This window comes from Mesoplodon mirus (assembly GCF_964341445.2).
Source record: "Mesoplodon mirus genome assembly, chromosome: 11".
In the NCBI taxonomy this organism is placed as follows: domain Eukaryota; kingdom Metazoa; phylum Chordata; class Mammalia; order Artiodactyla; family Ziphiidae; genus Mesoplodon; species Mesoplodon mirus.
In genome coordinates, this window is record NC_138987.1 from 57546721 (window position 1) to 57573473 (window position 26753).

Sequence of the window (26753 nt, forward strand, 5' to 3'; positions counted from 1 at the left end):
TTTATTTATTTATTTATGACTGTGTTGGGTCTTCGTTGCTGCGCACGGGCTTTCTCTAGTTGCGGTGAGCAGGGGCTACTCTTCGTTGCAGTGCATGGGCTTCTTACTGCGGTGGTTTCTCTTGTTTCGGAGCACAGGCTCCAGTAGTTGCGGCACGTGGGCTCAGTAGTTGTGGCACAGGGGCCTTAGAATGCAGGCTCGGTAGTTGTGGCGCACGGGCTTAGTTGCTCTGCGGCACATGGGATCTTCCCGGACCAGGGCTCAAACCCGTGTCCCCTCTTTTGGCAGCGGATTCTTAACCACTGCACCACCAGGAAGTCCCTATACATTTACTTTTGCAAGACTCTTTCAGACAGACACAAATATATGATTGTCGACAGAGTGGGGAGAATCAGGAGGCTGCGTCTGGCTCCAGCTGTCACAGCCATTGCAGTACGTTGAGGTCCATAGAGACAGTACCCGGGCAAGGGAGAGCCGGATGGGCACTGGGCCCCCCTGTGCCTCACTGAGGAAAAATAATTAAACATGGGTAAAGGAGATCCTAAGAAGCCGAGAAGCAAAATGTCATCCTATGCATTCTTTGTGCAAACTTGCTGGGAGGAGCACAAGAAGAAGCATCCAGATGCTTCAGTCAGCTTCTCAGTGTTTTCTAAGAAGTGCTCAGAGAGGTGGAAGACCATGTCCGCTAAAGAGAAAGGAAAATTCAAAGACATGTCAAAGGCAGACAAGGCCCGTTATGAAAGAGGAATGAAAACGTATAACCCTCCTAAAGGGGAAACAAAATAGTTCAAGGATCCCAATGCACCCAAGAGGCCTCCTTCGGCCTTTGTCTTGTTTTCTTATGAGTATCATCCAAAAATCAAAGGAGAACATCCTGGCCTATCCATTGGTGATGCTGCAAAGAAACTGGGAGAGATGTGGAATACACTGCTGCAGAGGACAAGCAGCCTTATCAGTAGAAGGCTGCTAAGCTGAAGGAAAAGTACAAAAAGGATATTGCTGCATACCGAGTTTAAGGGAAGCCTGATGCAGCAAAAAAGGGAGTCGTCAAGGCTGAAAAAAGCAAGAGAAGAAGGAAGAGGAGGAAGAGGAGGAAAATGAAGAGGATGAAGAAGAAGAAGATGATGATGTTGATGAATAAGTCGGTTCTAGCACAGTTTTTTTTCTTGTCTATAAAGCATTTAACCCCCCTGTATACAACTCACTCCTTTTAAAGAAAAATATTGAAATGTAAGGCTGTGTAAGATTTGTTTTTAAACTGTAGAGTGTCTTGTTTTGTATAGTTAACACATTACCGAATGTGTCTTTAGATAGCCCTGTCCTGGTGGTATTTCCAATAGCCAGTAACTTTGCCTGGTACAGTATGGGGATTGTAAATTGGCATGGAAATTTAAAGCAGGTTCTTGTTGGTGCACAGCACAAATTAGTTATATATGGGGATGGTAGTTTTTTCATCTTCAGTTGTCTCTGATGCAGCTTATACAAAATAATTATTGTTCTGTTAAGTGAATACCATTCCATAATTGCAAAAAAAAAAAAAGAAAAGAAGTTGCAGCTGTTTTGTTGACATTCTGAATGCTTCTAAGTAAATACAATTTTTTAAAATTAGTATTGTTGTCATTTTCATAGGTCTGAAAATTTTCTTCTTAAGGGGAAGCTAGTCTTGCTTTTGCCATTTTGGATCAGACTAATCATTACAATGTTTATCTTTCATACAGTTAGCTGATAAAAAGCTAACTTTGTCTAGACACCCTGCATACTCACGATGAGGGTAATAAAAGTTGAATTGAGACAGTTTTCATCCATAACTGAAACTCAGATCTTGATCAGTTGATATCAGATTTCACATAGCCCAGTTACATTTACAAAGTGGAGAGTAACCAATCTACTCACAGGACTGGATTATTAGAATCAAACATTTGAAAGTCTGTCCTTGAAGGACTAATAGAAAAGTATGTTCTAATCTTTACATGAGAACTCTACACTCTTTAACTCCCATTACCATGGAATGGCAGCTATATTTGCAGTTCCCACGTTAAAGACCTGAGAATGTATCCCCAAAAGCATGAGCTTAAAATACAAGACTAACATATTAAATTTTTTTGTTGACATTAGTCCCAGCAAAGGCTCTGAGAAAAAAAGTGCTGGCTATAAATGTCTTCTCCTATTTATCTAAATATGGATTGTTTAGGAAACTTGAGACCTTCCATTAAAGGTACTTTTAATTAATTGGGCCAACTTTTAAAATTGTATACTGCATTTTAAATCAGGTGTATTTTCCTATATTATGGTCTGCCCCTTTATAAATCAAATAGACATGAGGGAAGAAGAAACTTAAGCTTTGTGATCTCAGTATGAATTATCTGATTTATTTGAATTTGAATTTTCTTTACAAAACTCAGGCTCATTCGTTAGAGTCATGTGTTTGTCTGCTTAGCAGTTTAGGGAACACTTTGGCAATTTTGTGGTTTTTGAGACTATCATTCTCTTAAAGTGCCAGTGTTTTAAAATAGCGTTCTTGTAATTTTACATGCTTTTGTGATGGAGTGATGTTTTGTTATATAATGTGGACTTGGATTCTTTCCATTTGCATTTGTTTATGTAATTTCAGGAGGAATACTGAACATCTGAGTCCTGGATGATGCTAATAAACTAATAACTGTAGAGGTTTTAAAAAAATGTATGGTTGTCTCTTCTTTTGAGATGTCACTAGTAATGTTCAATCCATTATTAGTTCTTTAGGGGATACAACGTGGTGATATTTTAATTCTATCATTTCTTCTTTATGTATTAGCTGGAATATTTCTACAAAGAGAAGCTTCTCCTTACCTGTTTGGTTATCCCTATTTATAGTTCCCTTAGAAAGGCAGGATAAGTACTTGAACCAGTTTCAACATAAGAATTGGTTCTTGGCATGGAAAATGAAAATTGAATCCGACATGGATCCTGCCCTCAAGGAGCTTCCCATTTGGTAGGGGGATAAGAAATGTGGACAGAAGGGATGAGAGAATCCAAGAGGTGCAAAGGATTCTGAGTATGCCCAGAAGACCGTTGTTCCTAAGAGATAGAGCTGGCTGGGACTCAGTGCTTCTGGATACTGGACATCAGGGGGGCCCAGTAAAAGTGTTCACATTTCAGCTGAGCCTCCAAAGACGGGGTGGCAGGGAGGCTAGCTGTTCTCTAACGTTAGATCTCCCCTTCCTCTAAGCTGGGGCTCATGGTGTTCCAGAAATAAGATAACTTTTTATTCTTCCTTGCAGTTCGGTGTGGCCATATGACAAAGTTCTGGCTTATAGGCTGTTATGAGAAGAAGTAACTTGTGTGATTTCCACATTGTACCCTTATTAAAGAGAGGGCAGGTCTTTCCCTTCCCCCTCCCCCATTCTACTGCTCACAAAGTAGATGTTGTGGTACCCCATCTTGGAACATGAGGACCAGGAAGCATCATAGAGATGGCAGAGCAACAAGATAGAAGGAAACTCCTGGGTGTCTGGTTGCCCTTCTATGAGCCACTGTACCAGCCCTGGATGCTATCCAACTATGACAAGAACAAGGAATAAACCTCTTCCCCTGATGGGGGTGGCCGTGGTGATGGGAGTGCCATCTGGGGTCTCCCTTGAAGCATCTAGCATCTGCTGGTGCTAGGAAATGGTGGGAAAAGGAATCCAATTCAAAGAATGTAGGGGAAGGAAAAAGTGTAAGGCAAGGTAAATATTTTCACATTGAGGAAGAGGAGAGAGCAATTAAAATACCCCAAAGTCTCTTAAGGGTAGGGTTATAGGTATTTTTGAAAAGCATTGACTCTCCCTTTTCAATCCTGAAGTTTACTCAGTGTGAGAATCAGGCTAAAGGTGTTTGTTACATTGATGGTCACATGGCCAAAGGCATTATTCACGCACCTTTAAAAAGGGAAGTGTTTTTTCAAATATTTTCTATACTCAGAAATTATCTGATAGACGCTTTAGCATTCTTTTATTCACATTTAGATTTGAAATTCACATGGAATTGGGTTTTGTGAATGGTATGAGGTAAGGACAAATTCAACTGTTTTAAAAATCATCCTTTTTCTTATTGTGCTACAGTGATAGCTTTGTCATAAATCAAAGGCATTTGGGAGTATCTACTAAAATTGAACATACATATACCCTCTGATCCATTAAGTCCACTCCTAGATGTATATCTAACAGAAATGCATTCGTACATGCATGAAAAGAGAGATTTGAGAATGTTTATAGCAGCACTACTCAAAATAGCCCAATAGACAACAATATTGTATTGTAATCATCAAACTTGCTAAGAGACCAGAACTTTATGGGTCTTAAGGATCATCCTATATGGGATAGAGATGCTAATTATCTTACAATGGCAATCATATTACAGTATATAAATGTATCAAATTAACATGATGTACACCTTGAATTTGTGCAATGGTATATGTCAAATATATTTCAATCTTAAAAAAGGTAACTGCCCCCCAAAATAGCCCTAAAATGAGCACAATCAAAATGTCTATCAGCAGTAGAATAGATAAAGGTATCATGGTATATTCATGCAAGAAAATAGCATACAGCCATGAAAACAAGTGAGCTAAACTATATACAATAACTTTGATAAATCTCAGAAACGTTATTGAGTGAAAGAGATCAAAAGTAAAATAATATAAACTATCTCATTCTATGTATATAACATTTAAAAATGGGCAAAACAAATCTATGGTGTTAGAAGGTTCTCTCTGGGGAGGAGAGTAGAGTTAGTAACTGTGGGGGGGGGGACCTGCAGAGGGTTTCTGAGGTACTATTAATGTTCTATTTCTTAACTTGCGTGGTGGTCACCTTGTAGTAATTCTTTGAACTGTACATTCATAATGTTTGCATTTTTTGTATGTGTATTATATATCAATCTAAAAGTTATTTTAAAAAAGAAGTTGGGGGACTTCCCTGGTGGCACAGTGGTTAGGAATCTGCCTGCCAATGCAGGGAACACGGGTTCGAGCCCTGGTCCGGGAAGATCCCACATGCCGCGGAGCAACTAAGCCCGTGCACCACAACTACTGAGCCTGCGCTCTAGAGCCCGCGAGCCACAGCTACTGAAGCCCACGCTCCACAACAAGAGAAGCCACCACAATGAGAAGCCCACGCACTGCAGCGAAGAGTAGCCCCTGCTTGCCACAGCCAGAGAAAGCCCGAGCGCAGCAACGAAGACCCAATGCAGCCAAAAATAAAAATAAGTAAATAAATAAATTTATTTAAAAAAAAAGAAAAGAAGTTGGTTGCTATGTTATATTCTAAAGGAAGGAAGACTGAAAGAGAGGCATGACAGAGTTAGGACAGAGCCTATGTGGAGGTGGTCTTCTTTTGGTTTCAAAGTATCAATAGCTGTTACATTTCTCCAGTGAAACACCAAAACATAAGATATTTGATATACATGCAAAGCAATGTTTGATATTTGATACAAATTGGTAGATGGAAGAGGAAGATAAAACTAGTAGTCAGATTTCAGCAAATCTCAAATACCATTGACCATTAGTTTAATAAATCATTTATAGGGAAAATGCTGCTAATTAAATGTGAAACCATACCTTAACAATAGTCCTGGGTGACACATGAATTGGTCATATCAACTTCTTATTGCTTTGAGATTTCTTTGATTTATTCCAAAAGATTTGGCTATTTTTTCCTCCCTTTATTTGCCTTATTTGCTTGGTGATATTATGATTGACATTGCTTTTGCATATATGTATGTCAGGTACAAAATGGAACACAACTTCATCTTGTTGTGGGCCTCTTCCTTTCTTCGGTCCTGTAAAGCTCTTGGTTGGTCTTTACAGGAGAATTAGAATTTTGGCCATTCCTCCAAAGTGAAATGTTTGCTTTATTACTACCAATGTGCCCCTGTTGCTGTATTTCTCTGCCTTTCTGTGACTACAATAACCTTTCATTTCAATGAGCAGTCTTTTAAAGGACATTTTAAACATCAGCTAAGCTCATCTGCAGTGATGCCAGTAGAATAGCTATGGCCAAGTTCACACATGTGAAGCAGTGACACAGCTGCTGCCTGGCCAACAGTGACTATAAGAGGATTCTCGATTTCAGAGATGTTAAAATGTGAAAAAAAATGTGCATCTTAGAACTGATGAATCAGTGTGTTGAAGGAAAAGGCAGAGTCAGAAAATTACTATTTACAGAATTAGAGGAAGTCTTACATACTTGCATAATTTGGGCTGAAAATAAGAAGTGATGTATTTCAAGGATCTAGAAGAAAATCAGGGAAAAGGTTAAGAGAAAATAACATAGTTTGCCTAAAATAAATGTACTATGTTTGGTGGAGGCTGGTATTCATTAACTTGATGTAGAAAAGCATGGCTGATCTCCTTCTCTCCTTGGGAGGCAAGGTGATATGATAACTTAGAGCACTGGAGTGCTGATAAATGTTTAGCAACTGGTTTTCTAGAAAAATGTGCATATATAGGTTTATTATAAATTTTACTGATATAAAGGATATGTAGCACACAGTTTAAAAATATTATTAAATATACTACTCTTTGTTGTAAATTACCATATAGCCAATTGATTCCCACAGAACACTTTTGTTGATTTTTCCCTAACTCTGTACCCATAGCCAGCCTACGGTTGCAGTTGACAAATGAGTACAGTTATGACATGAACGTTGGTTGGTACTTTTGTTTACGTTAATGAATAAGAGCAAAGTGAACAACAAAGACATATGTTGGAACTTCACTGGTTTGTCAATGACATGAGTGATTTCCTTGCTGAATCAGATAACAGTCTTCTAATACTTAAAGAATCTTCCCTCAGTGTTTTTGTGTTATGAAGAATGTAACAGCTGTAGACACAACACACTTTCAAGTTTAGCCTACATTTCGAACATTTCCCCACCTTCTTAAGTCTAGACAATCAGCAAAATGATAACTGAAGCCCTGAATTGTAATATGTGCCAATTGCTATGTTGTCAATATTCCCAACGTGGTCAATTTCAAGTTATCAAAGTGATCTTACTGAATGTGGAGTTAGGAAGAGATGCAAAGTAACACAATATTATTTAGTATTTCCACCCTATAGCTCTAAGAGATGTAAAGAATCTTAAGAGTGTAGACGCTAATCAAAAGTAGTGATAATAACTAGGAAGTAATTAATTTTGAATATTTATTCTCTTGTTTTAAATATAATTTATTTATTGTAAGTTTGCATCACTTAATTTTTAATAATGGCTGTGCTTAAAAAATGCTCATAAAATTCCTGAAGCTTTGACTATCAGCTCTTACAAGGCTGTATGTGTCAGCTCCGGCACACCTCTGCTTTGGAGTCAGACAAGTTCAGGTTTTTATTTAACTTTACTGGTTCCTCGTTCTCCAACCATGGGTAATATATCCAGCCTCTTCAAGCCTGGTTATTTCTACAGCAGGGCTAATAATACCACCATCATAGAGTTGAGTGAGGTCAGAATGAGATCAAGTTTGTGAAGTGCCAAAATCAACACAAAATAGGAGCACAATATTAATTTTTTTTCAGTTAATGCACTTGGCTAGTCAGGAGGTATACTGATTTTTTTAAATTGAAGGATAATTGATCTATAACGTTATGTTAGTTCCAGGTACACAACATAGTGATTCCATATTTCTGTACATTACAAAATGATCACTGCACAATATTAATTTTTTCCTCTTTCTCTGGTCTTTCTCTCGTGTGATCTATCCTGAACACTGCTTGTTAAAATTATCTTCCTGAAACAGAGATCCTTGCTATGTCATCTCTCTGACTTACAGTGGTATTAATCACAAACTTTAATTTGCTATCAAAGTCTACATCTTACCAGTCTCATTTTTTCATTACTCCTTAGGTTTTCTGTGCCCCAGATACAAATCTGCTGACATTTCCCACAGAGTCCATAGGGATCCCACCTCTACACCTTTGTTCCCGACACTCCTTCCTGTTGAGACCTTCATATTATCTGTATCACCCTCCCCTCTCCCCGTCAAAACACACCTCCATAAGGCTGCCTTTGTTAGCCCCATCTCACGATGATATGTAACCTGAGTACTCAGTGCTGGGGATGTGCTGGGAACTGTACAAAATTTCTATATGCATTATGCCCTTTAGTTAGTCCAATTTAAAGATGAGGAAACGGAGGCACACTGAGAGTAAATCATTTTCCCAAGGTCATACACCTAGTGAATGGTAGAGCTCAGATCGCAGCTCAGGTGGTCTGACTCCAGAACATGGGATCTCAGACATCATGTTCCACTTAACTGCTTGAATAATTACCTTTTAAAATAAATTACATCTGTTTGTTTAATATTAATGTATCATATATACTGTTATATATCATGTTCTTGGCCTTTTTCATGCCTAGGTTTATATGTTTTATTTAAGTACCATCTTCTTGAGGGCAGAGCTATTCATTTCTCAAACATTTATAAAGTGGTCTCCCTATGTATCAGGTGCTATATTAGACACTGGGGATATAGGACCTGTCCTTAGTTAAAGACATGACAAAACATCCTTATGGCAGAATACTATGTAGCTATAACAAAAAATGAGGAGGCTCTTTATGTAAAGACATTGGAAGTGTTCCAATATATACTGTTAAGTATAAAAGCAAGGGGCAGAACATTTTGTACACTATGCTGACTTTTGTGTAAAATAGGAAGGGGGGTTAAAACTTCTGTGTATTTTTACCTGTTAAAATAATAGACAGCTCTTATCAATATGAAGTTCATAGTTCAGACAACATATAATAACAATGCTATAGTTGATGTACAATGGAACATTGACCATCAAAAATATATATTCTGAAATCTTCAAAAACTATAAAATAATGAATACCACGGTGGCAGTGAGGGCATGCTGTTTAATAAAGTCTCATGCTCCCCTTGCAGGATATAGAGTTATTGCTGAGAAGTGGCTTCTAGCAAAGGACTTTGTTTCCAGCATTCCTTGCATGTGGGACCATGTGATTAAATTCTGGCCAATGGAATGTGGGCAGAAGTGATGTAACCATAAAACTTCCTGTGGGTATTGACATCCAGGAAGTTCCTGAATGACTGTGTACAGCAAAGCTACTTTAATCCCCTTCCCCCCTGCCACCCATCACCCATCAGGCTGCATATGAGAAATGAAATTCTATTGTGTTTAGCCAGTGAGATTACAGTGTATATCTGTTATTGCAGTTTGTATCAACTTCATTAATCCACCACTCTAGTATAAAATTTTCCTCTCAAAGTATAACTGAAAAATTTAAATGACTCTTTCAGACTCTTACTAATTTATCTCACCTGATACGCATACCTTGGTACACTGGCTGGAATACTCGCTGAAACAGTTTCACAAATTGATCTTTCTTATTTTTACCTAGTACCTATGGTAGGATCATCCACATCACAAAGCTATGCCACAGGCATATGTGACATTTCACTCTTTAATAGATCCAATATTTCCATTTTCTTGACAGAACTATATTTTCTTAGACATTTTAACTTTTTACTCTAGTGTTAACATCTGCCAGCTTTCCTCTTCTTTTTCTCCTTTTAAAAATTTTATTATGAGATGCATCATACATACAGCAGAGGGCATAAAATAGAGAGTACATTTTCAAGAAAAATCAGAAAATGAAGACCTGTAAGATGCCACCCAAGTCAAGAAACAGACCATTGCTGACCCCCAAGAAGCCATCCAATTGGCCCTTCCTGATTATAATTTCCTTTCTTCCCCTACAGAGGCAATCACTATCCTGACTTTGGTGATAATGATTTCCTTGCTTTTCTTTATAGTTTTGCCTCCTATGTCTGATCCCTGAATTATGTAATGTAGTTGATCTCTTTTTGAACTTTATATAAAGGGAGTAATCAGCTCTATTTCTTTGTGTCTTGCTTCTGTGTCCAAAACGATGTTTGTGAGAGCCATCCATGTTGTTTCATGTAGGGCTAGTTAGTTCATTTTCATTGCTGTAGAGCAGTCCTTTCTGTGACTATACTGCATTTAACTTATTCATTCTAGTGTTGAAGGACATTTGACCATGGTAAACATCGCTTTTATGAACATTTCCCCCCATGTACCCTGGTGCAGATGAGCATGAGTTTCTCTAAGTTACACACCTGAAGAGTGAAATTGCTAGGATATGGCATGTGCCTGTCTTTAATTTGACTGGATAATTCCATTCTGTCTTGCACAGTGCACGCATTAGTGGTATATGAAAGGTCCCCTTGTCCCTCATCTAAGCCAACATTTGACATTGTCAGACTTTGAATTTTTTGTCATTCTGATAGGCATTTCATTGTGGTTTTAATTTGAAATTTTCATCATCAATAAGGTTGAACACCTCTTTATATGTTTATTGACCATTTAGATTTCTCTTTGTGTGAAGCACTTAATTTAAGTCTTTTAAGTCTTTGACTAGTTTCTAATGGTGGTTTGATTGCAGGAGATCTTAATCTTAGGCCTGTGTCAGTTATATGTTTTTCAAATATTTTCCTTACCCCACACCTTGTCTTTGTACTTTCTTTATGGAATCTTTTGGAAAATAAAGACGCAATTTGATCAGGACTGGATTTATCTTTTCCTTTACAGGTGGTGCTTTTTGTGTCTGGTTTAAGAAATCCTTCTCTTCCCTGAGATCATAAAGTTATTCTCCAGTATTATATTCAAAGCTTTTATAGTTCTGGCTTTCACATTTAGATATTTATTTCACATGGAAGTAGAAGTCTGATTTCATTATTTTCCATCTGGTTACCCAATTTCAGCACCATTTGTTGAAAAGTCTGTCATTTCCCCACTGATCTGCAATGTCACCTATGGTCGTACATCAAGAGTTCATATAAGTGGGGGTCTGTTTCCGGGATTTCCATTCTGTTCCATTGCTCTATTCATCTAACCCTGTGTGAACACCATATATTTTTTCCCATTTCAGTTTTCCTTCTGTCATTCATTCAATACATTTATTTTGAGTGCCTGATAGACCCTCTTCTAGGTACTGAGGATAAAGCAGTGAATAAAGCAGACATAAAATCCCTGCCTTCCCAGAGTTTCTGTTCTAGTGGGAGAGTCAGACAATAAAAAAGATAAGTAAATAAAATAGACAGTATGTTAGATAATAGTATTTGCTAAGGAGAAAGATAAAGCAGGAAGGGGAATAGGAAGTATTGGGGGTGGGGTTGAAATTTTGGATAGGATGACCAACGAAGGCGTCACTGAGAAGGAGATACCTGGGTTTATATCTAAAGGGAATAGGGAGCACCCTGTAGCTGTCTGGAGGAAGAGAGAAGAAGGATGATCCAGGCAGAAGGATCAGCAAGTGCAAAAGCCCTGAGATGGGACTGTGCCTGCTGTGTCTGAGTAATGGGTGAGGCCAGTGAGTGCTGTGGTGTGAGTACAGATAGAAGGATATGAAGTCAGAGAATTAACAAGGGCCAATCCTGGGAGGGCTTGTAATTCATAATACAGGTTTTGGCTTTTACAGCTGCTAGAAGGTTCTGAGAGGAGTAACTTGACCTAACTTCTATTTAAAAGGATCCTTCTGGATGTTAAGTTGAGAAGAGACTGAAGAAGGGCCAGGGGAGAAACAGGGAGCTCAGCCAAGAGGCGATTGAAACAAGTCAGGTGAAAGAAAATGGTGACTTGGACCAGAGGTAGCTGTGGTGAGAGAGGTTAGATTCTGGATTTGGCGATGGATCAGATGTGAGGTTTGAAAGATGGTAGTTAAGCCGTGCTGATGATTGAATTTGAACCCGTGACATCTCACTCCACTGTCCACGTGGCTGACCACTATGAATACTGCCTCTCATTATACCTATCAGAGAGTGTACTTACTACATAGAATGCATAGCAGTGCCATCAATGAGGTTCCAGATGCTGATCTTTTTTTTTTTTTTTTTTTTTTGCGGTACGCGGGCCTCTCACTGTTGTGGCCTCTCCCGTTGCGGAGCACAGGCTCCAGAAGCGCAGGCGCAGCGGCCATGGCTCACGGGCCCAGCCGCTCCGCGGCATGTGGGATCTTCCCAGACCGGGGCACGAACCCGTGTCCCCTGCATCGGCAGGCAGACTCAACCACTGCGCCACCAGGGAAGCCCCAGATGCTGATCTTGAGGCCTGAGGTATGCTCTTGTAGATGTAGTTTGACCAAATTAATCAGTAAATTATTTGTAAAGCTATAATAAAAGTAGGATAAGCCAGAAGTAAGGTAAACCCAAAGTAGGACTGTCCAAAAGTCTACAGGCTAATACATGGTGGATATTGTCTTGGGGAATTTCACATTGCTTGCAGTGCAAAAGAAGACTACAATGAGTGATGTCCTCTACATCACCAATATTTCCGCAGTGTGGAAGATTAGGAGTAATCTCAGAGATAAAAGTTCCAGACTGGAGTCTGCTGGCATCACAGAAAGCTAAGGGATTAAATCCTGTTTCCATTGAAGGGAACAGTAAATTCAGAGGAAGCAGTAACGTCTGGAATGAGGGATAGAAGATTAAGTAGACTATTATAGGGTCAAAAGGTAGAGATGAGAAGTGAGGCAGAACATCCAAAGAGGGAAAGTACTTCTGCTGGATTTCCATCAGGAAACCATAGATGACCTCTAAAAGTAGTGGTGAGGATGGGGATGGAACCCAAGGGTCACAGGCTCTCAGAGTAGGAAGGGGCATGTCCCACTTCACACTTTAAACATCTGTGTACGCCAGGCATTTTAAACTCAGGGTTCAAGGATGAGTTTCACAATAGAATGTAAAGCTGTGCCTTAGTATATGTGCATGTGTGGGCATGGATCTGCGAATTTATCTGGGAAGAAAAAAATCCATAGCTTTCATCAGATTTTCAAAGGAGTCCTTCATCCTAAAAATGTCCAGAACAACTGATCTTACAGTTTCTCCTTGAACAAATGCTTTTGGCTTCTTTCCTCAGGGGTGGTCTATTTTGCTGCTGATAGCTCCGTTAGAACATCCTTCCTCATGGTGAGTTGGCACATATCTTCTAGGAACTCCCACCCCTGGTCTAGGTTTTGCCCCCTGGAGCAACACTGGGAAGTCTAATCCCTCTTTCATCTCAGTGTATTGAATTTTTTTTCTGATATGAGCTTAGTTGTTAAAGGAAATCCTTGACATACGTAATGCCTTCGAAGATTCTCATGAAGTCAGCAAAGATTCTCAAATTTTGAAAAGTTTGTAAGTTTAGCTACTTGGAGCTTAAAAGTAACAGATTCTATTACATGAACCCCATGTAATCGCATGAGGCTGAATTTCCATGTTCATGAAAATATTGGAGAAAGGCTATAGAACTCTGTCCTGTCTGACTCTTTGGCAAATAATGTCTAATGATAGCTCCAAAGGGTCTGATTTTCAGGAAAAGCAGTTTTAATAAGGAGGACATACATCCTGATTATAACAACCATAGAGCTTCAAAAATGCAAAGCAAAAACCATTTACAAAGGCAAGTAAGAAGAAAGAGTTTCTCTATGTCATGGGATTAAATTTTAAAAAAATCTGTAACCTCAACTTCTCTAACTTATTTACACATTGGCTTTCTTATAAATTATACTACATAAAGCCTTTAGTAATTCTACTTTAACCATTTTTTGTGGATTTCTTTTCCTTTCCTTCTCTTTACAATCATCTTGATACAGTTACCATATCGGAAATCAGTTCTCTGTCTCTTCATCTGGTATGAGGCCTGCTCCAATCAAAACCAACTTCTAGTTCAGTTATCCAGAGCCCCCTAAGCAGGTAACCTCTAAACGTTGATGTAAGATGAGAAGAAATAAATGCTCATTCATTCAATGAGTATGTATTCAAAGCCTACTGTATGCAATGCACACAAAGCCCAAGTGGTCAAAGAACTTACAGTTTAAGTTAGTACCCAAGTTAAGGCAAATACTTAAACTCATATAGTAGCAAAATAACACAGCAAAGAGTTATAGCAATAAGTCAACAATGTAGATGAAACGGACTCATAAAGTATATTCCCATTGATCAATATAAGGCAGAAAAAGAGGAGAAGCAGAGAATAGAAAGAATAAATAGGAAAAAAAGAGCACAATGTTAGATTTAATCCCAACCATATTAATAATCACATGAACTGTAAATTGTCTAACCACCCCAATTGAAAAACATATCTTGTTAGTTGGCAGGGGTGGGGAGTGGGGAACAAGACCCAACCATATGTTGCCCAAAACAAGCCCATTTTAAATATAAAGATATAAATAGGTTAAAATTTTAAAAATGTAAAAAGAAATACCATGCCAGTATTTGTGTATATTAGACAAAGTAAATTTCAAAACAAAAAATATGGCCAAGGATGAAGAAGGTCATTTTTTTTTTTTGAATCCTGGTCTTTTTTAAAAAAGATTTATTTATTTATTTATTTGGCTTCTTTGGGTCTTTGTTGCTGTGCACGGGCTTTCTCTAGTTGAGGCGAGCGGGGCTACTCTTCATTGTGGTGCACGGGCTTCTCATTATGGTGGCATCTCTTGTTGCGGAGCATGGGCTCTAGGCATGTGGGCTTCAGTAGTTGTGGCACATGGGCTCAGTAGTTGTGGCTTGCGGGCTCTAGAGTGCTGGCTCAGTAGTTGTGGCGCATGGGCTTAGTTGCACCGTGGCATGTGGGATCCTCCCAGAGCAGGGCTCGAACCTATGTCCCTTGCATTGTCAGGCAGATTCTTAACCACTGCGCCACCAGGGAAGTCCCACACATGCAACAGTTCTTAACAAAATGTTAGTAAATCAAATCCACCAATATATAAAAAGGATAATACACCATGATCAATACATTATCCTAGGTTGGTTTAACATTTGAAAATCAGTCAATGTAATTCACCATATTATCAGACTAAAAAGGAAAGCCATATGCAGAAAAAGGATTGAGAAAATTCAACATTCATTCCTGATAAAAACTCTCAGGAAACTAGGAAAAGAAGAGACATTCCTCAACATGATAAAGGGTATCTAGGAAAAACCTACAGTTAACATCATACTTAGTGATGAAAGATTGAATGTATTCCCCCAAAGATGAGGAAGAATTTTGCTCTTACCACTTCTATGCAACATTGTACTAGAAGTCCTAGCCAGTGCAATAAGGTAAGAAAAAGGAATAAAAGGCATTCAGAATGGAAGGAAGAAGCAAAACTCTTTATTTGCCAATGACATAGTTGTCTCTGTAGAGAATCTGATGGAATCTACAAAGAAATCTACAACAGCTAATAAGTGAATTTAGCAAAGTTGCAATACATAAGATCAATATATAAAAATTAATTGCACTTCTATATATTACCAATGAATAATCAGAAATTAAAATATAAAAACACCGGGACTTCCCTGGCGGTCCAATGGTTGGGACTCTGAGCTTCTACTGTGGAGGGGCATGGGTTTGATCCCTGGTCGGGAATTAGGATCCCACATGCCTTGCAGAGCAGCCAAAAAATAAAAACACTAATAGCATTCAAAAATATAAAATATTTAGGAATAAATCCCAGAAAGGTGAAAAAAATACTGTATCCTGAAAATTACAGAACATTGTTGAGAGAAATTAAAGAGAACTGAAATAAATGGAATGATACATTGTGTTGTTGTTATGATATCAATTCTCCCCAAATTGATCTACAGATTCAATGCAATCTTGATCAAAATTCCAGGGGGCTTTTTTTGCAGAATTTGACCAGTTGATTCTAAAATTCATATGGCCATGCAAAGGACCTAGAATAACAAAATCAATATTTAAAAAGGAAGAGCAAAGTCGGAGGGCTGACACTATTTGACTTCAAGATTTATTATAAAGCAGGGGTAATGAAGACAGTGTGGTATTAGTGTCAAGATAGACAAAAAGATCAATGAAATAGAATAGAGAGTCCAGAATCAGACCCTTAACATACTTGATTAATTGATTTTTGACAAAGGTGCAAGGGTAATCAGGTAGTGCAGGAACACTAGATATCAATGTCAAAGAAAAAGAACTTATATATTACTCCAAAAGCATGATCCATAGAAGAGGATAAAGTAATAAATCAGACTTCATAAAAATTAAGAATTTCTGCTCTTTGAAAGACTTTAAGAGAATAAAAAGGTACACCGACACTGGGAGACGATATGTACAAATCACGTATCTCATAAAAGACTTGTATCTGGAATATATAAACACTTCTCAAAACTCATTAATAAGAAACAAATAACCCAACTTAAAAAAATAGGCAAAAGACTTGAACAGACACGTCACCCAAGAGCATTTACTGATGACAAATAAGCCCACGAAAAGATGCTCAGTATCTTTAGTCATTAGGGAAGTGCCAGTCAAAACCATAATAACACTTCTTACCTATTGGAATGGCTAAAATGAAGAAGACTGGCCATACCTAGTGTTGTCAAGGATGTGGAGCAACTGAAACTCTCATATACTGCTAGTAAGAATGTACAATGACACAACCACTTTGAAAAGCAGTTTGGCCCTTTCTTAATATGTTAAATATACATCTACAGTAGGACTCAGTCATTCCATTCTTAGATATTTATACCCAAGAGAAATAAAAGCATATGTCCACACAAGGACTTGCACACAAAATCTCATAACAGCTTTATTTATAATGGGCAAAAACTGGATATAACCTAAATGTCATCACCAGGTGACTAGATAAACAAATTGTGGTATATCTCTATAATGAATAGTACTCAGCAATAAAAGGGAAAGGACTATTGATAGACAGCTGAATAATTTCAAAATAATTAAACTGAGTAGAAGAAGCCCTACAAAGAAAGTACATACTGTATGATCCCATTTGTTTAAAATTCTGGAAAATGCAAACTATTGTACAGTAATAGCAAGAAGATTGTGGTTGCTTGGAGAGGGAGTGAGTGTGGGAGAGTGATGCACAGAGGGATTACATAGGGGCCTGGGAAAACTTTTGGAGGTGACGGTTATGTTCATTACCTTGATGGTTGTGATAGTTTCATGCATGCATACATATGTCAAAACTGTTCACCCTAAACATGCATAGTTTATCCTATGTCACATATACCTCAATAAAGCTATTTTAAAATGTATGTAGTGGGCACACTATGTGTGCCAGATCGTGTTCTCAGTGTGTGAAATGCATTCTCCTCTTTAATTCTCACAACAAGCCTATCAGGTCAGTCCTATGATTGTTCCCTTTTACAGATGAGAACAATGAAGCTCAGAGTTGTTCGCGTCCAAGGGTACTCATAAGTGGCGGCGGCCTGCCCATACTCTTTCACTCTTAACTGTGAACTTGCGGTAAAAAGAAATATGTGTGAGAAGCACAATAAAGTGCTAAGAGTTCTCACTTTCATTGTCTAGATCCTCATAAGAGAGTGTAGAGTAAGCAGTTCAAATGATCGTGCCTACTTTACAGATGGACAAACTGAGATTCAAAAAGATTAAGGTGACCATCACAGTTTCAGGCCTGGGGGAAGGGATGTCTCCCTCCTCCTCATACCAGAGCCGCGTCCACTGAATCACAAGGCTCCAGCTGCTGCTCAGAGACTTCTGCGTTTTTTTCTCAGGCAGCCAAAGATCGGGTAAATTGAGTTCCTGGTGTTTTTAGATGTCAGAAATTCTAACAACTGAGCACTGCACAGTTACTGGGCATTTCCTTCTGCGACTGTCGTTCAGGAGAAAGGTAAGACTTGGCATTTCCAAGGGTCACGGGGCCCTCGAGTCCACAAAGCACCTTTCGGGTTTCAACGCCCGCGTGCTGGCTGACAGCCCGCCAGCGTTCAGCGGCCGCGTCCCGGCGCTCGGCTCGGGTGCCCCTCCCGCGCGGCTCGGCGGGGGCGTCTGGGAGGCGGGCCCGGGGACGCTCGCGAGGCGCTCCGGCGCGGCGCCCCCTGCCGGCGCCCTGCTCCCTCGCCCCGGATCCGGTCCGGGCGGCGCGGGGACGCCGGCCTGACATCCAGCGAGCGGGCGGGCGCGCCCTGCAGAGGTAGGTGGGCTGCCGGGCGCAGGCAGGCAGGCAGGCGCGCGGGCGGGGGCGGCGTGCGCGGGCGGGGGCAGGGGGCGCGCTCCGAGGGTCGGCGCGGGGGCAGGGCGGGCGGGGGGCCCGGCGGCGGGGGCGCGCGCGGCGGCGCGCGGCGGGCGCGAGTCATCAATTATGCAAGGACTTCGGCGGCGCGGGGGGCGGGCTCGGGGAGCGCTCCAAGATGGCGCCGACCGCAGTCCCGCCCGCAGCATCCTCCGCACCTCCGCAGTCCGGCCGCGCCTCCCGGGCTCCGCGTTAGAGCCGCAGCTGCCTCCCTTGCCGCCGCTGCCGTAAGTAGCCCCATAGCCCCCGCCCCGGCGCCGCTCCTCGCCCGCCGGCTTCCCCTTCTCGCCTCGGGACCCTGGAGCGGGGCTCGCCCACCTCCAGTCAGGGGCTTTGCCGCAGAGTGCGCGGCGGGGCTCCAGGGGCAGTGGAGCGGGGTTTCTGCCCTCCCTTTTTTGGACAGGTGTTTGGAAGTCTTGCTTCCTTCTACCGTGTTTACTGGGGATCCCTGAGGAGAACTGAGGACCACCGGCCCCCACCCCCATACACCCTGTCTCTCCTCCGCTCTTGGCTGCACTGGGGGACACTGGCGTGCCCTCGGCGCCCCTTCCGTAGGGCAGCACCCTCTCCTCCCCATCTCTCAGAGCCGGGGAAGAGTCGGGGCCCCTCGCCCGGTTGCACTGGAAGGGCAGCGCCGTCCGGATCTTCTAGGCAGCTCCTTAGCTCTACCCCCTCCCCCATGTCTTACTGCATCCTTCTCCCCCATCCGGCTCCAGATTGTTACCAACTGCAGAAGCCTGGGGCTCGTGGGTTTAGGGCAGCCAGGACTCCCCTGTCCTTTACTCGGATGCATCCGTCCCCCTCCCGACAGGGTACTCTGGGGTTGTTGGGGGCCCCCGGGACCTTCCTTGTTAGGCTAGGATTCCTGCATTAGGGAGTACATCACTTTCAGAACATCCCCTTCCCCCGCCCCCACCCCTACGCCACCCGATGCAGAGCTTGCTCCTCTCCTCCTCTCTGCTTCCCTCCCCCACCTTACCACCGGCAGCATCACCCAGGGCTTCTGCTAGCTTTGGGCTTACAGGACTGCCCAGCTCCACAGGCTTGGACCCCTCCTCTCTAGTTCTCATTTGGTACTTGGGGGACCGCAAAGCCTCTGCATTTTTCCTGAGAGCTCAGCTCCATCCCCTCCTTGCCAGCAGCAACCACCGGTGGAGACTTGGCAGCCAACTTTCCGGGGGGGGGTGCTTAGCCACGGCTTTCAGACCCCTTCAAGGGCCCCAGTTTCGAGGTGGGATGAAGTGGGAATAATTTTACAGCCTGATAAATATGATTCTACAATCCATGCCTTCCTTCCCACTACCCCACCCTGTGCCCTCTTCCTCACTTACACTGCAGTTTTTGAAACATGGGGGAATACATTTTATATCCGGAGATTCCAAGATGCCAAGTTCAGCGTCGGTATTCATAATAAAAGGATGGCATCTGTTTTGGGGGAGGGGAAGGGGTAGAAGAAACTTTGCATTGCATCTGGCTAATTCAGGGGGAGGGAGGAATGATTAGCATGGAGCAAGCTCTACCAAACAGGGGAAATTGCTTTTAATGCACGCACAATGGGCACCAGAGAAGCCGGGATGGAAGCAGGAAGTGTGGGTGAGGGCTCTGGGGGCAAAGGGTGAGAGTGCTTTTTATAACCGTTTTCTCAAGTTTGAACCTGGAGAGCCTTTAGAAAGGTAGTGGTGTGCTAGGGCTGTGGGATGTTTTAGCTTTCCAAGGGAGATTTCGGGTGTGGTAGGTAGGTTTTCACTGTTTCACAATCTTTCTGTACTTCTCTTTTCTCCACGTGTATTAGAAGATAATGGTGGTGAGGGGACTTCTTTTTCTTTCCTCAAAAAAAAAAAATTGGTTTTTTTTTTTTGATGTGTAATGCAAATGGCTGGATAACATTGCCACCTGGTACCACCATCCTGGTAGAAATCTCAGGGGAATCAGACTTAAAATGCTGAAGGCTTTGTAACACGTTGACTGTAACCTGGTTCTTGAAATACTGCAGCATTTTTTCTTTGGAGCTCATGATCCACAAGGCTTCAGTTCTCCCTGAAAGAGAATTTGACTGCTTGGAAGCGGGTAGTAGTGATGGCTTGGTACTCAGCAAACATTGTCTGTCCTAGAAATTGAGACTCTCCCTGGAGAGGGCTCCAAGCATGTTCTGTGTTCTATGGACATCTGATTCAGGGTATGTGTAAATATGTTGTGTTTCTTAGTAGGGCTGGTGGTGGGTCCTACAACACAGTTCTTGACAGTGCTGGTCAGTTACTGGTTTCTTGGGTTCAGTTGGAGAGGCTTCAGTTTTCTTTTGGGGTTTTGTCAACTTTTATCAAAATATTTGAAGGATTTTATTTTAAATTAATAAAGGATTATGAAATGGAATATAGCGTACTTAAAAACAAACAATCATACAGTTGATTTTGCTTTCTTTGTAGGGGCTTTAACAAATTTTTCTCAGGGCCCAACTTGCCCAGCTTTGGTTGCCGGTGTTGAGGTTTGCGCCAGGGTTTCTTGCTGTGGTGCTGAAAGGACAGCTCCCTGGCAGTCCTGCCGTTGAGTGCACTCATGCTGGACCTGATTTGGGTTTTTCTTGCTTTTATTATCAGCAGGCTTTCCTGTAGATGTGTGTGTGTGTGCGCGCATGTGCATGCGCAGCTGGGTTTATACTTGAAGTTGCAGGCCTAGTTACCATATTTTATTACTCCCACATAACTCTTCATTTTGGCTGTCCCTCATGGAGACAGTGTTTTTACAGGCTGCAGCAGATCCATATGTAAGTCATACAGTGACATTTTGCTGACTGCATTATTTCAGCACATTTTGATAATTTCAAGTAGCAAGAAACTATTAACGTTATGGGAATTTGGTCTCCTCAAGAAGTAATCAGATAGCTTGCTAAATTAAGCTGGATCAGAAGGGCATCTTCTTTGGGTTGATTTGAACAGTGAGCTGGGAAAAGGACTCAACACAGCAGAGGCCAGTATGTGATTCATTGTTTCACTAAAGTAATTTGTCAAAAAAGTATTTTAAAACCCTAAAATAGTGAAGGGAGCCATAAAATTCAGCTTGTATGAATCTCCCACCTAGCACAGGGATCCCCTTATGGGAGATCTCATGTAAAGCAGCTCGTTCCTTTTGGGTTCCACTGTGATTGATGTACTTTTATGTCATTGAAAAGGCAACATACATAAAGTTAAAAGACATATAAATTGGGGCTATGTCAGGGGCAAATGTCATTCTTGTGCTTCTTACCAAGAAAAGATTGACACTCAGTGTTCTGTAGAGATTACACAAGAAACCTGCACCTGCTTGAAAAGAATACAAAGATAGAGACATATCCACCTAAAGCAAGAAAAACATTCTTGAATGGAAAGAAAAATAATTATCTTTAATGTGCTGATATTATGTAACAAGTTGTTCTGGAGGCACATGCATGAATTAATGAATACTTAATTCCTATAGATTATATCTGAGAAGGAAAATAAAACCACGCTGTAACGCAGACGTAGAGAATGGACTTGAGGACACGGGGAGGGGGAGAGGTAAGCTGGGACGAAGTGAGAGAGTGGCATGGACTTATATATACTACCAAATGTAAAACAGATAGCTAGTGGGAAGCAGCCACATAGCGCTGGGAGATCAGGTAGGTGCTTTGTGTCCACCTAGAGGGGTAGGATAGGGAGGGTGGGAGGGAGACGCAAGAGGGAGGAGATATGGGGATATATGTATATGTATAGCTGATTCACTTTGTTATAAAGCAGAAACTAACACACCATTGTAGAGTAATTATACTCCAATAAAGATGTTAAAAAAAAAACAAACCCCCCACACTGTATAGAAAGTGTTAAAAAATACAGTTTATCCAGAGTCAGATCAGTTTCCATAATTATAAAAATAATGTATACTTATTGCAGAAATATTTTAATATATAAAAGACAGGAAAAAAGTCATCCTTAGCAAAACAGTTGTCTGTGTTTATGGTTATTTCTTTTTTTTTCTGTAGAGAGGGCAAGAAGCACTTGCAAAAGTTATTCAGAAGAACAAAAAATAAGTATTTTAAAACCAAGCCTTTTAAACTCTTAAGTTCACAGTCCACTATTTAGTCATTGAGAGGCTTAACAGCTAGATCGTTATATTTCAGTTTACTTTTATTTTCTGAATCATGTAAAAAAATTTTCCACGAAATTATCTTTAATGTGAAAGAATTCATTCTTAGAATTAGACTCCTTAAAGTCTTTTGATTTAAATATAGCAAGTTAACTAGAAGAATAAAGAAAACTTTACAGATATTCTCCCTCTGTACCTACTGTATGTGAAGCATTGCACTAAGCACTAACACTCTTTAAATGGCAAGAATCAGCTTAGAAAATTATACCATGCTCAAAAACTATGGCTATTAAAGTGTTAAAAGAAGGAAATAGAACTTTCACCCTTCACATATGTTAATTGCTGAAATGTTGACTGAAGCCTATTGATCTTACCCAGTGATTTAACCTAAAAAGAATAATGTGTGCAGGAATATGAAGTAAATGTATGTAAATTAAAGACAAAGAAGAAATCTTCTGGAAAATTTTTCTCTGTCCCTTTGTGAAGTTATAGATACAAAACCAGGACCTGCGTTTAACTACGTATCAGGAATTAAGGTGAAATGAAGACCCAAGAAGGTTGCCTTAGTTACACTGCTGGGAAGAAAAAGTCAGAAACAGTGTAGGCTTTGGAGGTAGGCAAAACTAAGTTCAAGTCTTGATTCTGCTACTTACTAGCTTTGTCACCTTGGGTAAGTTATTTACTCTATCTGAGCTTCAGTGTTCTCATCTATAAAAATAGGAATAACAATACCTACGTTGCAAGGTGTTTGTGGGGATTAAATGAAATCTCTGTTTCCTGACACATAGAGCTCAGTATATAGTAGCTCCTTTTCCTCTAGGGATTTAGCAGCTTAGTGTGTCTTTATATGTGTACTTGATAGAGTATATACGTACTGTATTAAATTTCAGTAGTCTGAAAAGCAGATGGTTGCTTTATCTTCAGTCTGGCAGAGAGAATAGAATCTGCAGGTGTGCTGACTTGGGTGGACATTGCTAATATAAAAGGAGAAAAGTTTTACTGTGATCTCCACCAACACAGTGCAAATGCAGTTACCAAAGTAACTCTTTCTGCATTCATTCCCAAACTATTCTAGAATAGGACTCTTTACCAAATAGGAATGCTCTGGCATTCACCGGTTGGCAGGCAACTGGGCTGTTTGTAGCTATAGTTTGGGATCTGAAGGTGGAATGGGCCCAAAGGCTGAGGTGTCCCTTTATCCTTACTTGAGCTGAATGTGTTAATTGTAGTAAGCGATTATATGGGTTTGGAGTTGCTTTTGTCTTCAGCACCCTTCTAGGTTTTCCCATTATATAGTCTTTTAATTGCTTTATTTGAATGAGTCTCATACATTTAGGTCTCATGGCTGACCATCTTCTTTTGGTAATTATTACTCTATGTTTATCTGTTTATAAAAACTTAAAAAATCCTTCTGTCAGTTGATTGAGTTAGGTAAGATAAATATTATTCTATGCATTTTATAGCTGAGGAAACTGAGGATCCCAGAGCTTGAATGAGTTGTCTAGGGCTGTGGGACCATTAAGTGATGGAGTGGAGACAGGGACCCAGGTTGGTTGACTCATGCTTAAAGATTTTTCTTCCATTAAATGGTGTTATATTCTGATGTTCATATAACCAAGGATTGTGAACGATTTTGGCTTTAAGAAATTATCATTATCCTAGGTATCTAAACATATCTTACTGGGTGGGCATAATGAAAGATTCTGGGATAGGCAGAGGGAGGGCAAGAGTACCTTTGAAGGAGAGCATTTTGGAAGCAGGAAGGAGAGGGAAAATGAACAGAAGGTGTATCAATCAATAAATAGGAGGCATTGAAGTAACGTGGTCGTTTTGTTTCTGCAGCTATCCTGGCTACTTTTTTAAAGGTCATCATGTCTTGGTGTCTACTTGGCATTCGTCATTTCTCTTGCACATAAATACACATTTGGCTACTCATAAATGCTCCCACGTTGCCAGTATAAGTTATACCCAGGACCATAGGGGAATTATGGCCACTATCACCTGGACTTTTTTGCTTATGCAAGGCTGAAATTGGTGTAGGACTCAGAGAAGAATTGGTGCTGGGTGGCGGGAGGGTTATGCTAGTTGAAGCAGAAAAAGTTCTGGGAGACTCTAGATCTAAAAGAGCAAAGGTGAAAGTAGATAATAGTTACAATTTCCCTTAGGTATATGGAGATGTGTCATACTGAGGAGAGTGGAACAGAAGAAAAGCTAGGACCCTGAGGGTCTAAGATGTGCTCTTAGTTTGGGACTGAAGCTCTCTTGATCCTGGAAGGAGTCGATTGGGTTAGGATAACTAAAATGTCTGAGAGGTTTGGAACGCTTTTATATTCACTATTGGTGGTAGCGAGGGTCCTCCTGTGTTCACTGGGCTTGTCCCAGGATCTGGAAATGGAAAGCACTGAAATCCCTCAAAAGGCACATTAACAGGCTCCTTTCATGTTCAGTTGATTAGTGCGATTTTTATGGTGTAAAATCTTTTGAGTTCCTAGGGAATAAGAACATGAGAGAAATATAGCGAATGCTTATTTATCCAAGGATGGATTATCTAGGCTATGAATTATACAGGTCATTTATTTTCCTCTCGTTTTCTGCATCTTGAGCATTTAACTGATCGTTAGCATTTCCATCAGAGTGAACTTGGGAAGGGAGAAAAAGTCAAAATTATAATGTTACTTTAAATTTTTAGATAATGATTGAGAAAGGAAGAGATCAGTGAGAAGGCAACTCATTTTTAATCTATTCTTATTCTCTCCTTATTTTAAAGTACAGACAGTTGAAAGCTGAGCCTCCAAAAGCTTCCCTGGAAGCCAGTGTGAAATAGCATTTTTCCCTCATTTTACTGAGTGACAGCCCTGTAAATAAATAGGGCTTAATTTATTACATGGTTAGTTTCTTGTTTCACAAGGAATTCTTCTTCAATTAAGGATAATGCAGCAGGCTTTTCTTCACATTCACTAGTGACTTTTTGTCTTAGCAAGAAGCTGAATAAAATGCTTTTAAATGAAAACAGATTGATGCGTTATTATTAAATTGCAGAGAAAAATTGAGCAGGTTGCGAATGAGACTGGTAGAGCTTTCTCAGAGGTCAGAATAGCCAGAAATCTCATTTGCTACAGAATTCTTAATGGGATTTCCTAAGATTTTCGTGAAGACTAAAAAGGCGGAATATCTTATTTCTAGGAAAGATACCTTGAACAAAATAAAGCATTTTAAACAGATTTATATTGTGATAGGGAAGAAAGCATTGAGAGTGTGAGGAATCATCAGAGTGGAGAGTGAGGAAAGGTGAAAGAATGACTGCAGTGAAAATGGACAAGGGAATTTGGATGTGAACTTGGAGGAACTGCTCATGTTTTAAGAGAAAGTTCTCTCTCCTCTTCAGACTCCTTTGGATACATGTCTTTGTTCTTCTTCCTGAACTAGAGTTGTCCTGATTTTCCGGATAGGGCACAGAACTTTAGGAAGATGTTTTGTGTTTTAAATGTTATTTTATCCCTTTCTCTGCTAGAACTTTGCTGCAAATTGCTTACTTTATCTGATGTCTGCTTTGGAAAAGCTGGAGAAATTTTCTTGCTTTGTAGCAAAAAATTTAGTACCATTCTTAAATGTTTTTTCAAAATTTCCTCTTTTTTTAAAAAAAGGATTTTAAGTCATTTAATATAAAAAACATTTTCTCAAAAGGCACTGTGGAAGGTACATAAAATATATCTTTTACATTTTTTTTGAATAGTTAACAGAGGCAAAGGGTTAAAAAATCAGAGAGTTCAAAGTTAAGTCTTTTATACTGACACCTTCATTCAGTGTGCCCTCCATAAAGGCAACTACTGTTACCAGTTTCTCTTGTATCCTTTCTACATATATATGCCTGCACACATTTTCTCTCCCCTGCCCTCCCCCACAATTATGTCCATTGTCTTTTGAGGAAGACTGTTAAAATAGTTTGGGGATTTAACTCTCATTCTAGGTCATCTTAGATCAATTAATTCCCTGTTAGCAAAAATTTTAGTGACATTCTTAAGTGTTTTTTTTTATTTCCTCTTTTTATTTTTTTAAGGATTGTAAGTCATTTAATATGAAAACATTTTCTCAAAAGGCACTGTTGAAGGTATCTCTTCCATTCTGTGTCATAAATTTGGGGATTTGAATAAAGAGTATAATTAGAATTATATTCAAATTAGAATAGAAATTTTGGTAAGAACAAATCAGTTGGGCTGGGATAGAATTCCCCAGTGGCAGATAAGCCTGCAAAGATACAGTAGAGTTAGCCAAACACTAAGAGTTTTTTTGAAGTTGCATTTATCCTTGGAGACAATGGAGAACACAGAAGATTTTTCAGGGGGTGCAAAATGACACATCATCAAAGCCGTGCTTTAATATTTTAGGAGAATTGGGCAGCAGTGTGTATGTAACAGGATGGAACAGAACAAGGAATGGACATCCAGTTAATTGACTATTTGATTTGGCCTAGTGTGTGGTGACAAAGGCTTGGACTCAGATAGTAGTGATGAAGATGGAAAGGAAAGAATATAAATACAGTTTTGTATATGTGTGTCACATGGATGTGTGCATTTAAGTCGCATTTTTATAATGTAAGAAATTGTTTTGAGGAAGGCCCAATAGGAACTGGT

General features: G+C 40.2%; 1 protein-coding gene and 1 pseudogene across 2 annotated transcripts in view; both read left to right on the plus strand.

Annotated features, from left to right (window-relative positions):
• The first annotated feature begins 475 nt into the window (after window positions 1-475).
• On the plus strand, window positions 476-1141 carry LOC309812318 (high mobility group protein B1-like; annotated as a pseudogene). Its single transcript has one exon. The product of its transcript is annotated as a high mobility group protein B1-like (transcript).
• Window positions 1142-17871: 16730 nt separating this feature from the next.
• SCN8A (sodium voltage-gated channel alpha subunit 8) overlaps window positions 17872-26753 on the plus strand; it is a gene marked incomplete at its 3' end in the record, with an annotated part of 182904 nt that continues 174022 nt past the window's right edge. The window contains exon 1 of the mRNA XM_082635167.1: window positions 17872-17928. The remainder of the gene's footprint in view (window positions 17929-26753) is intronic.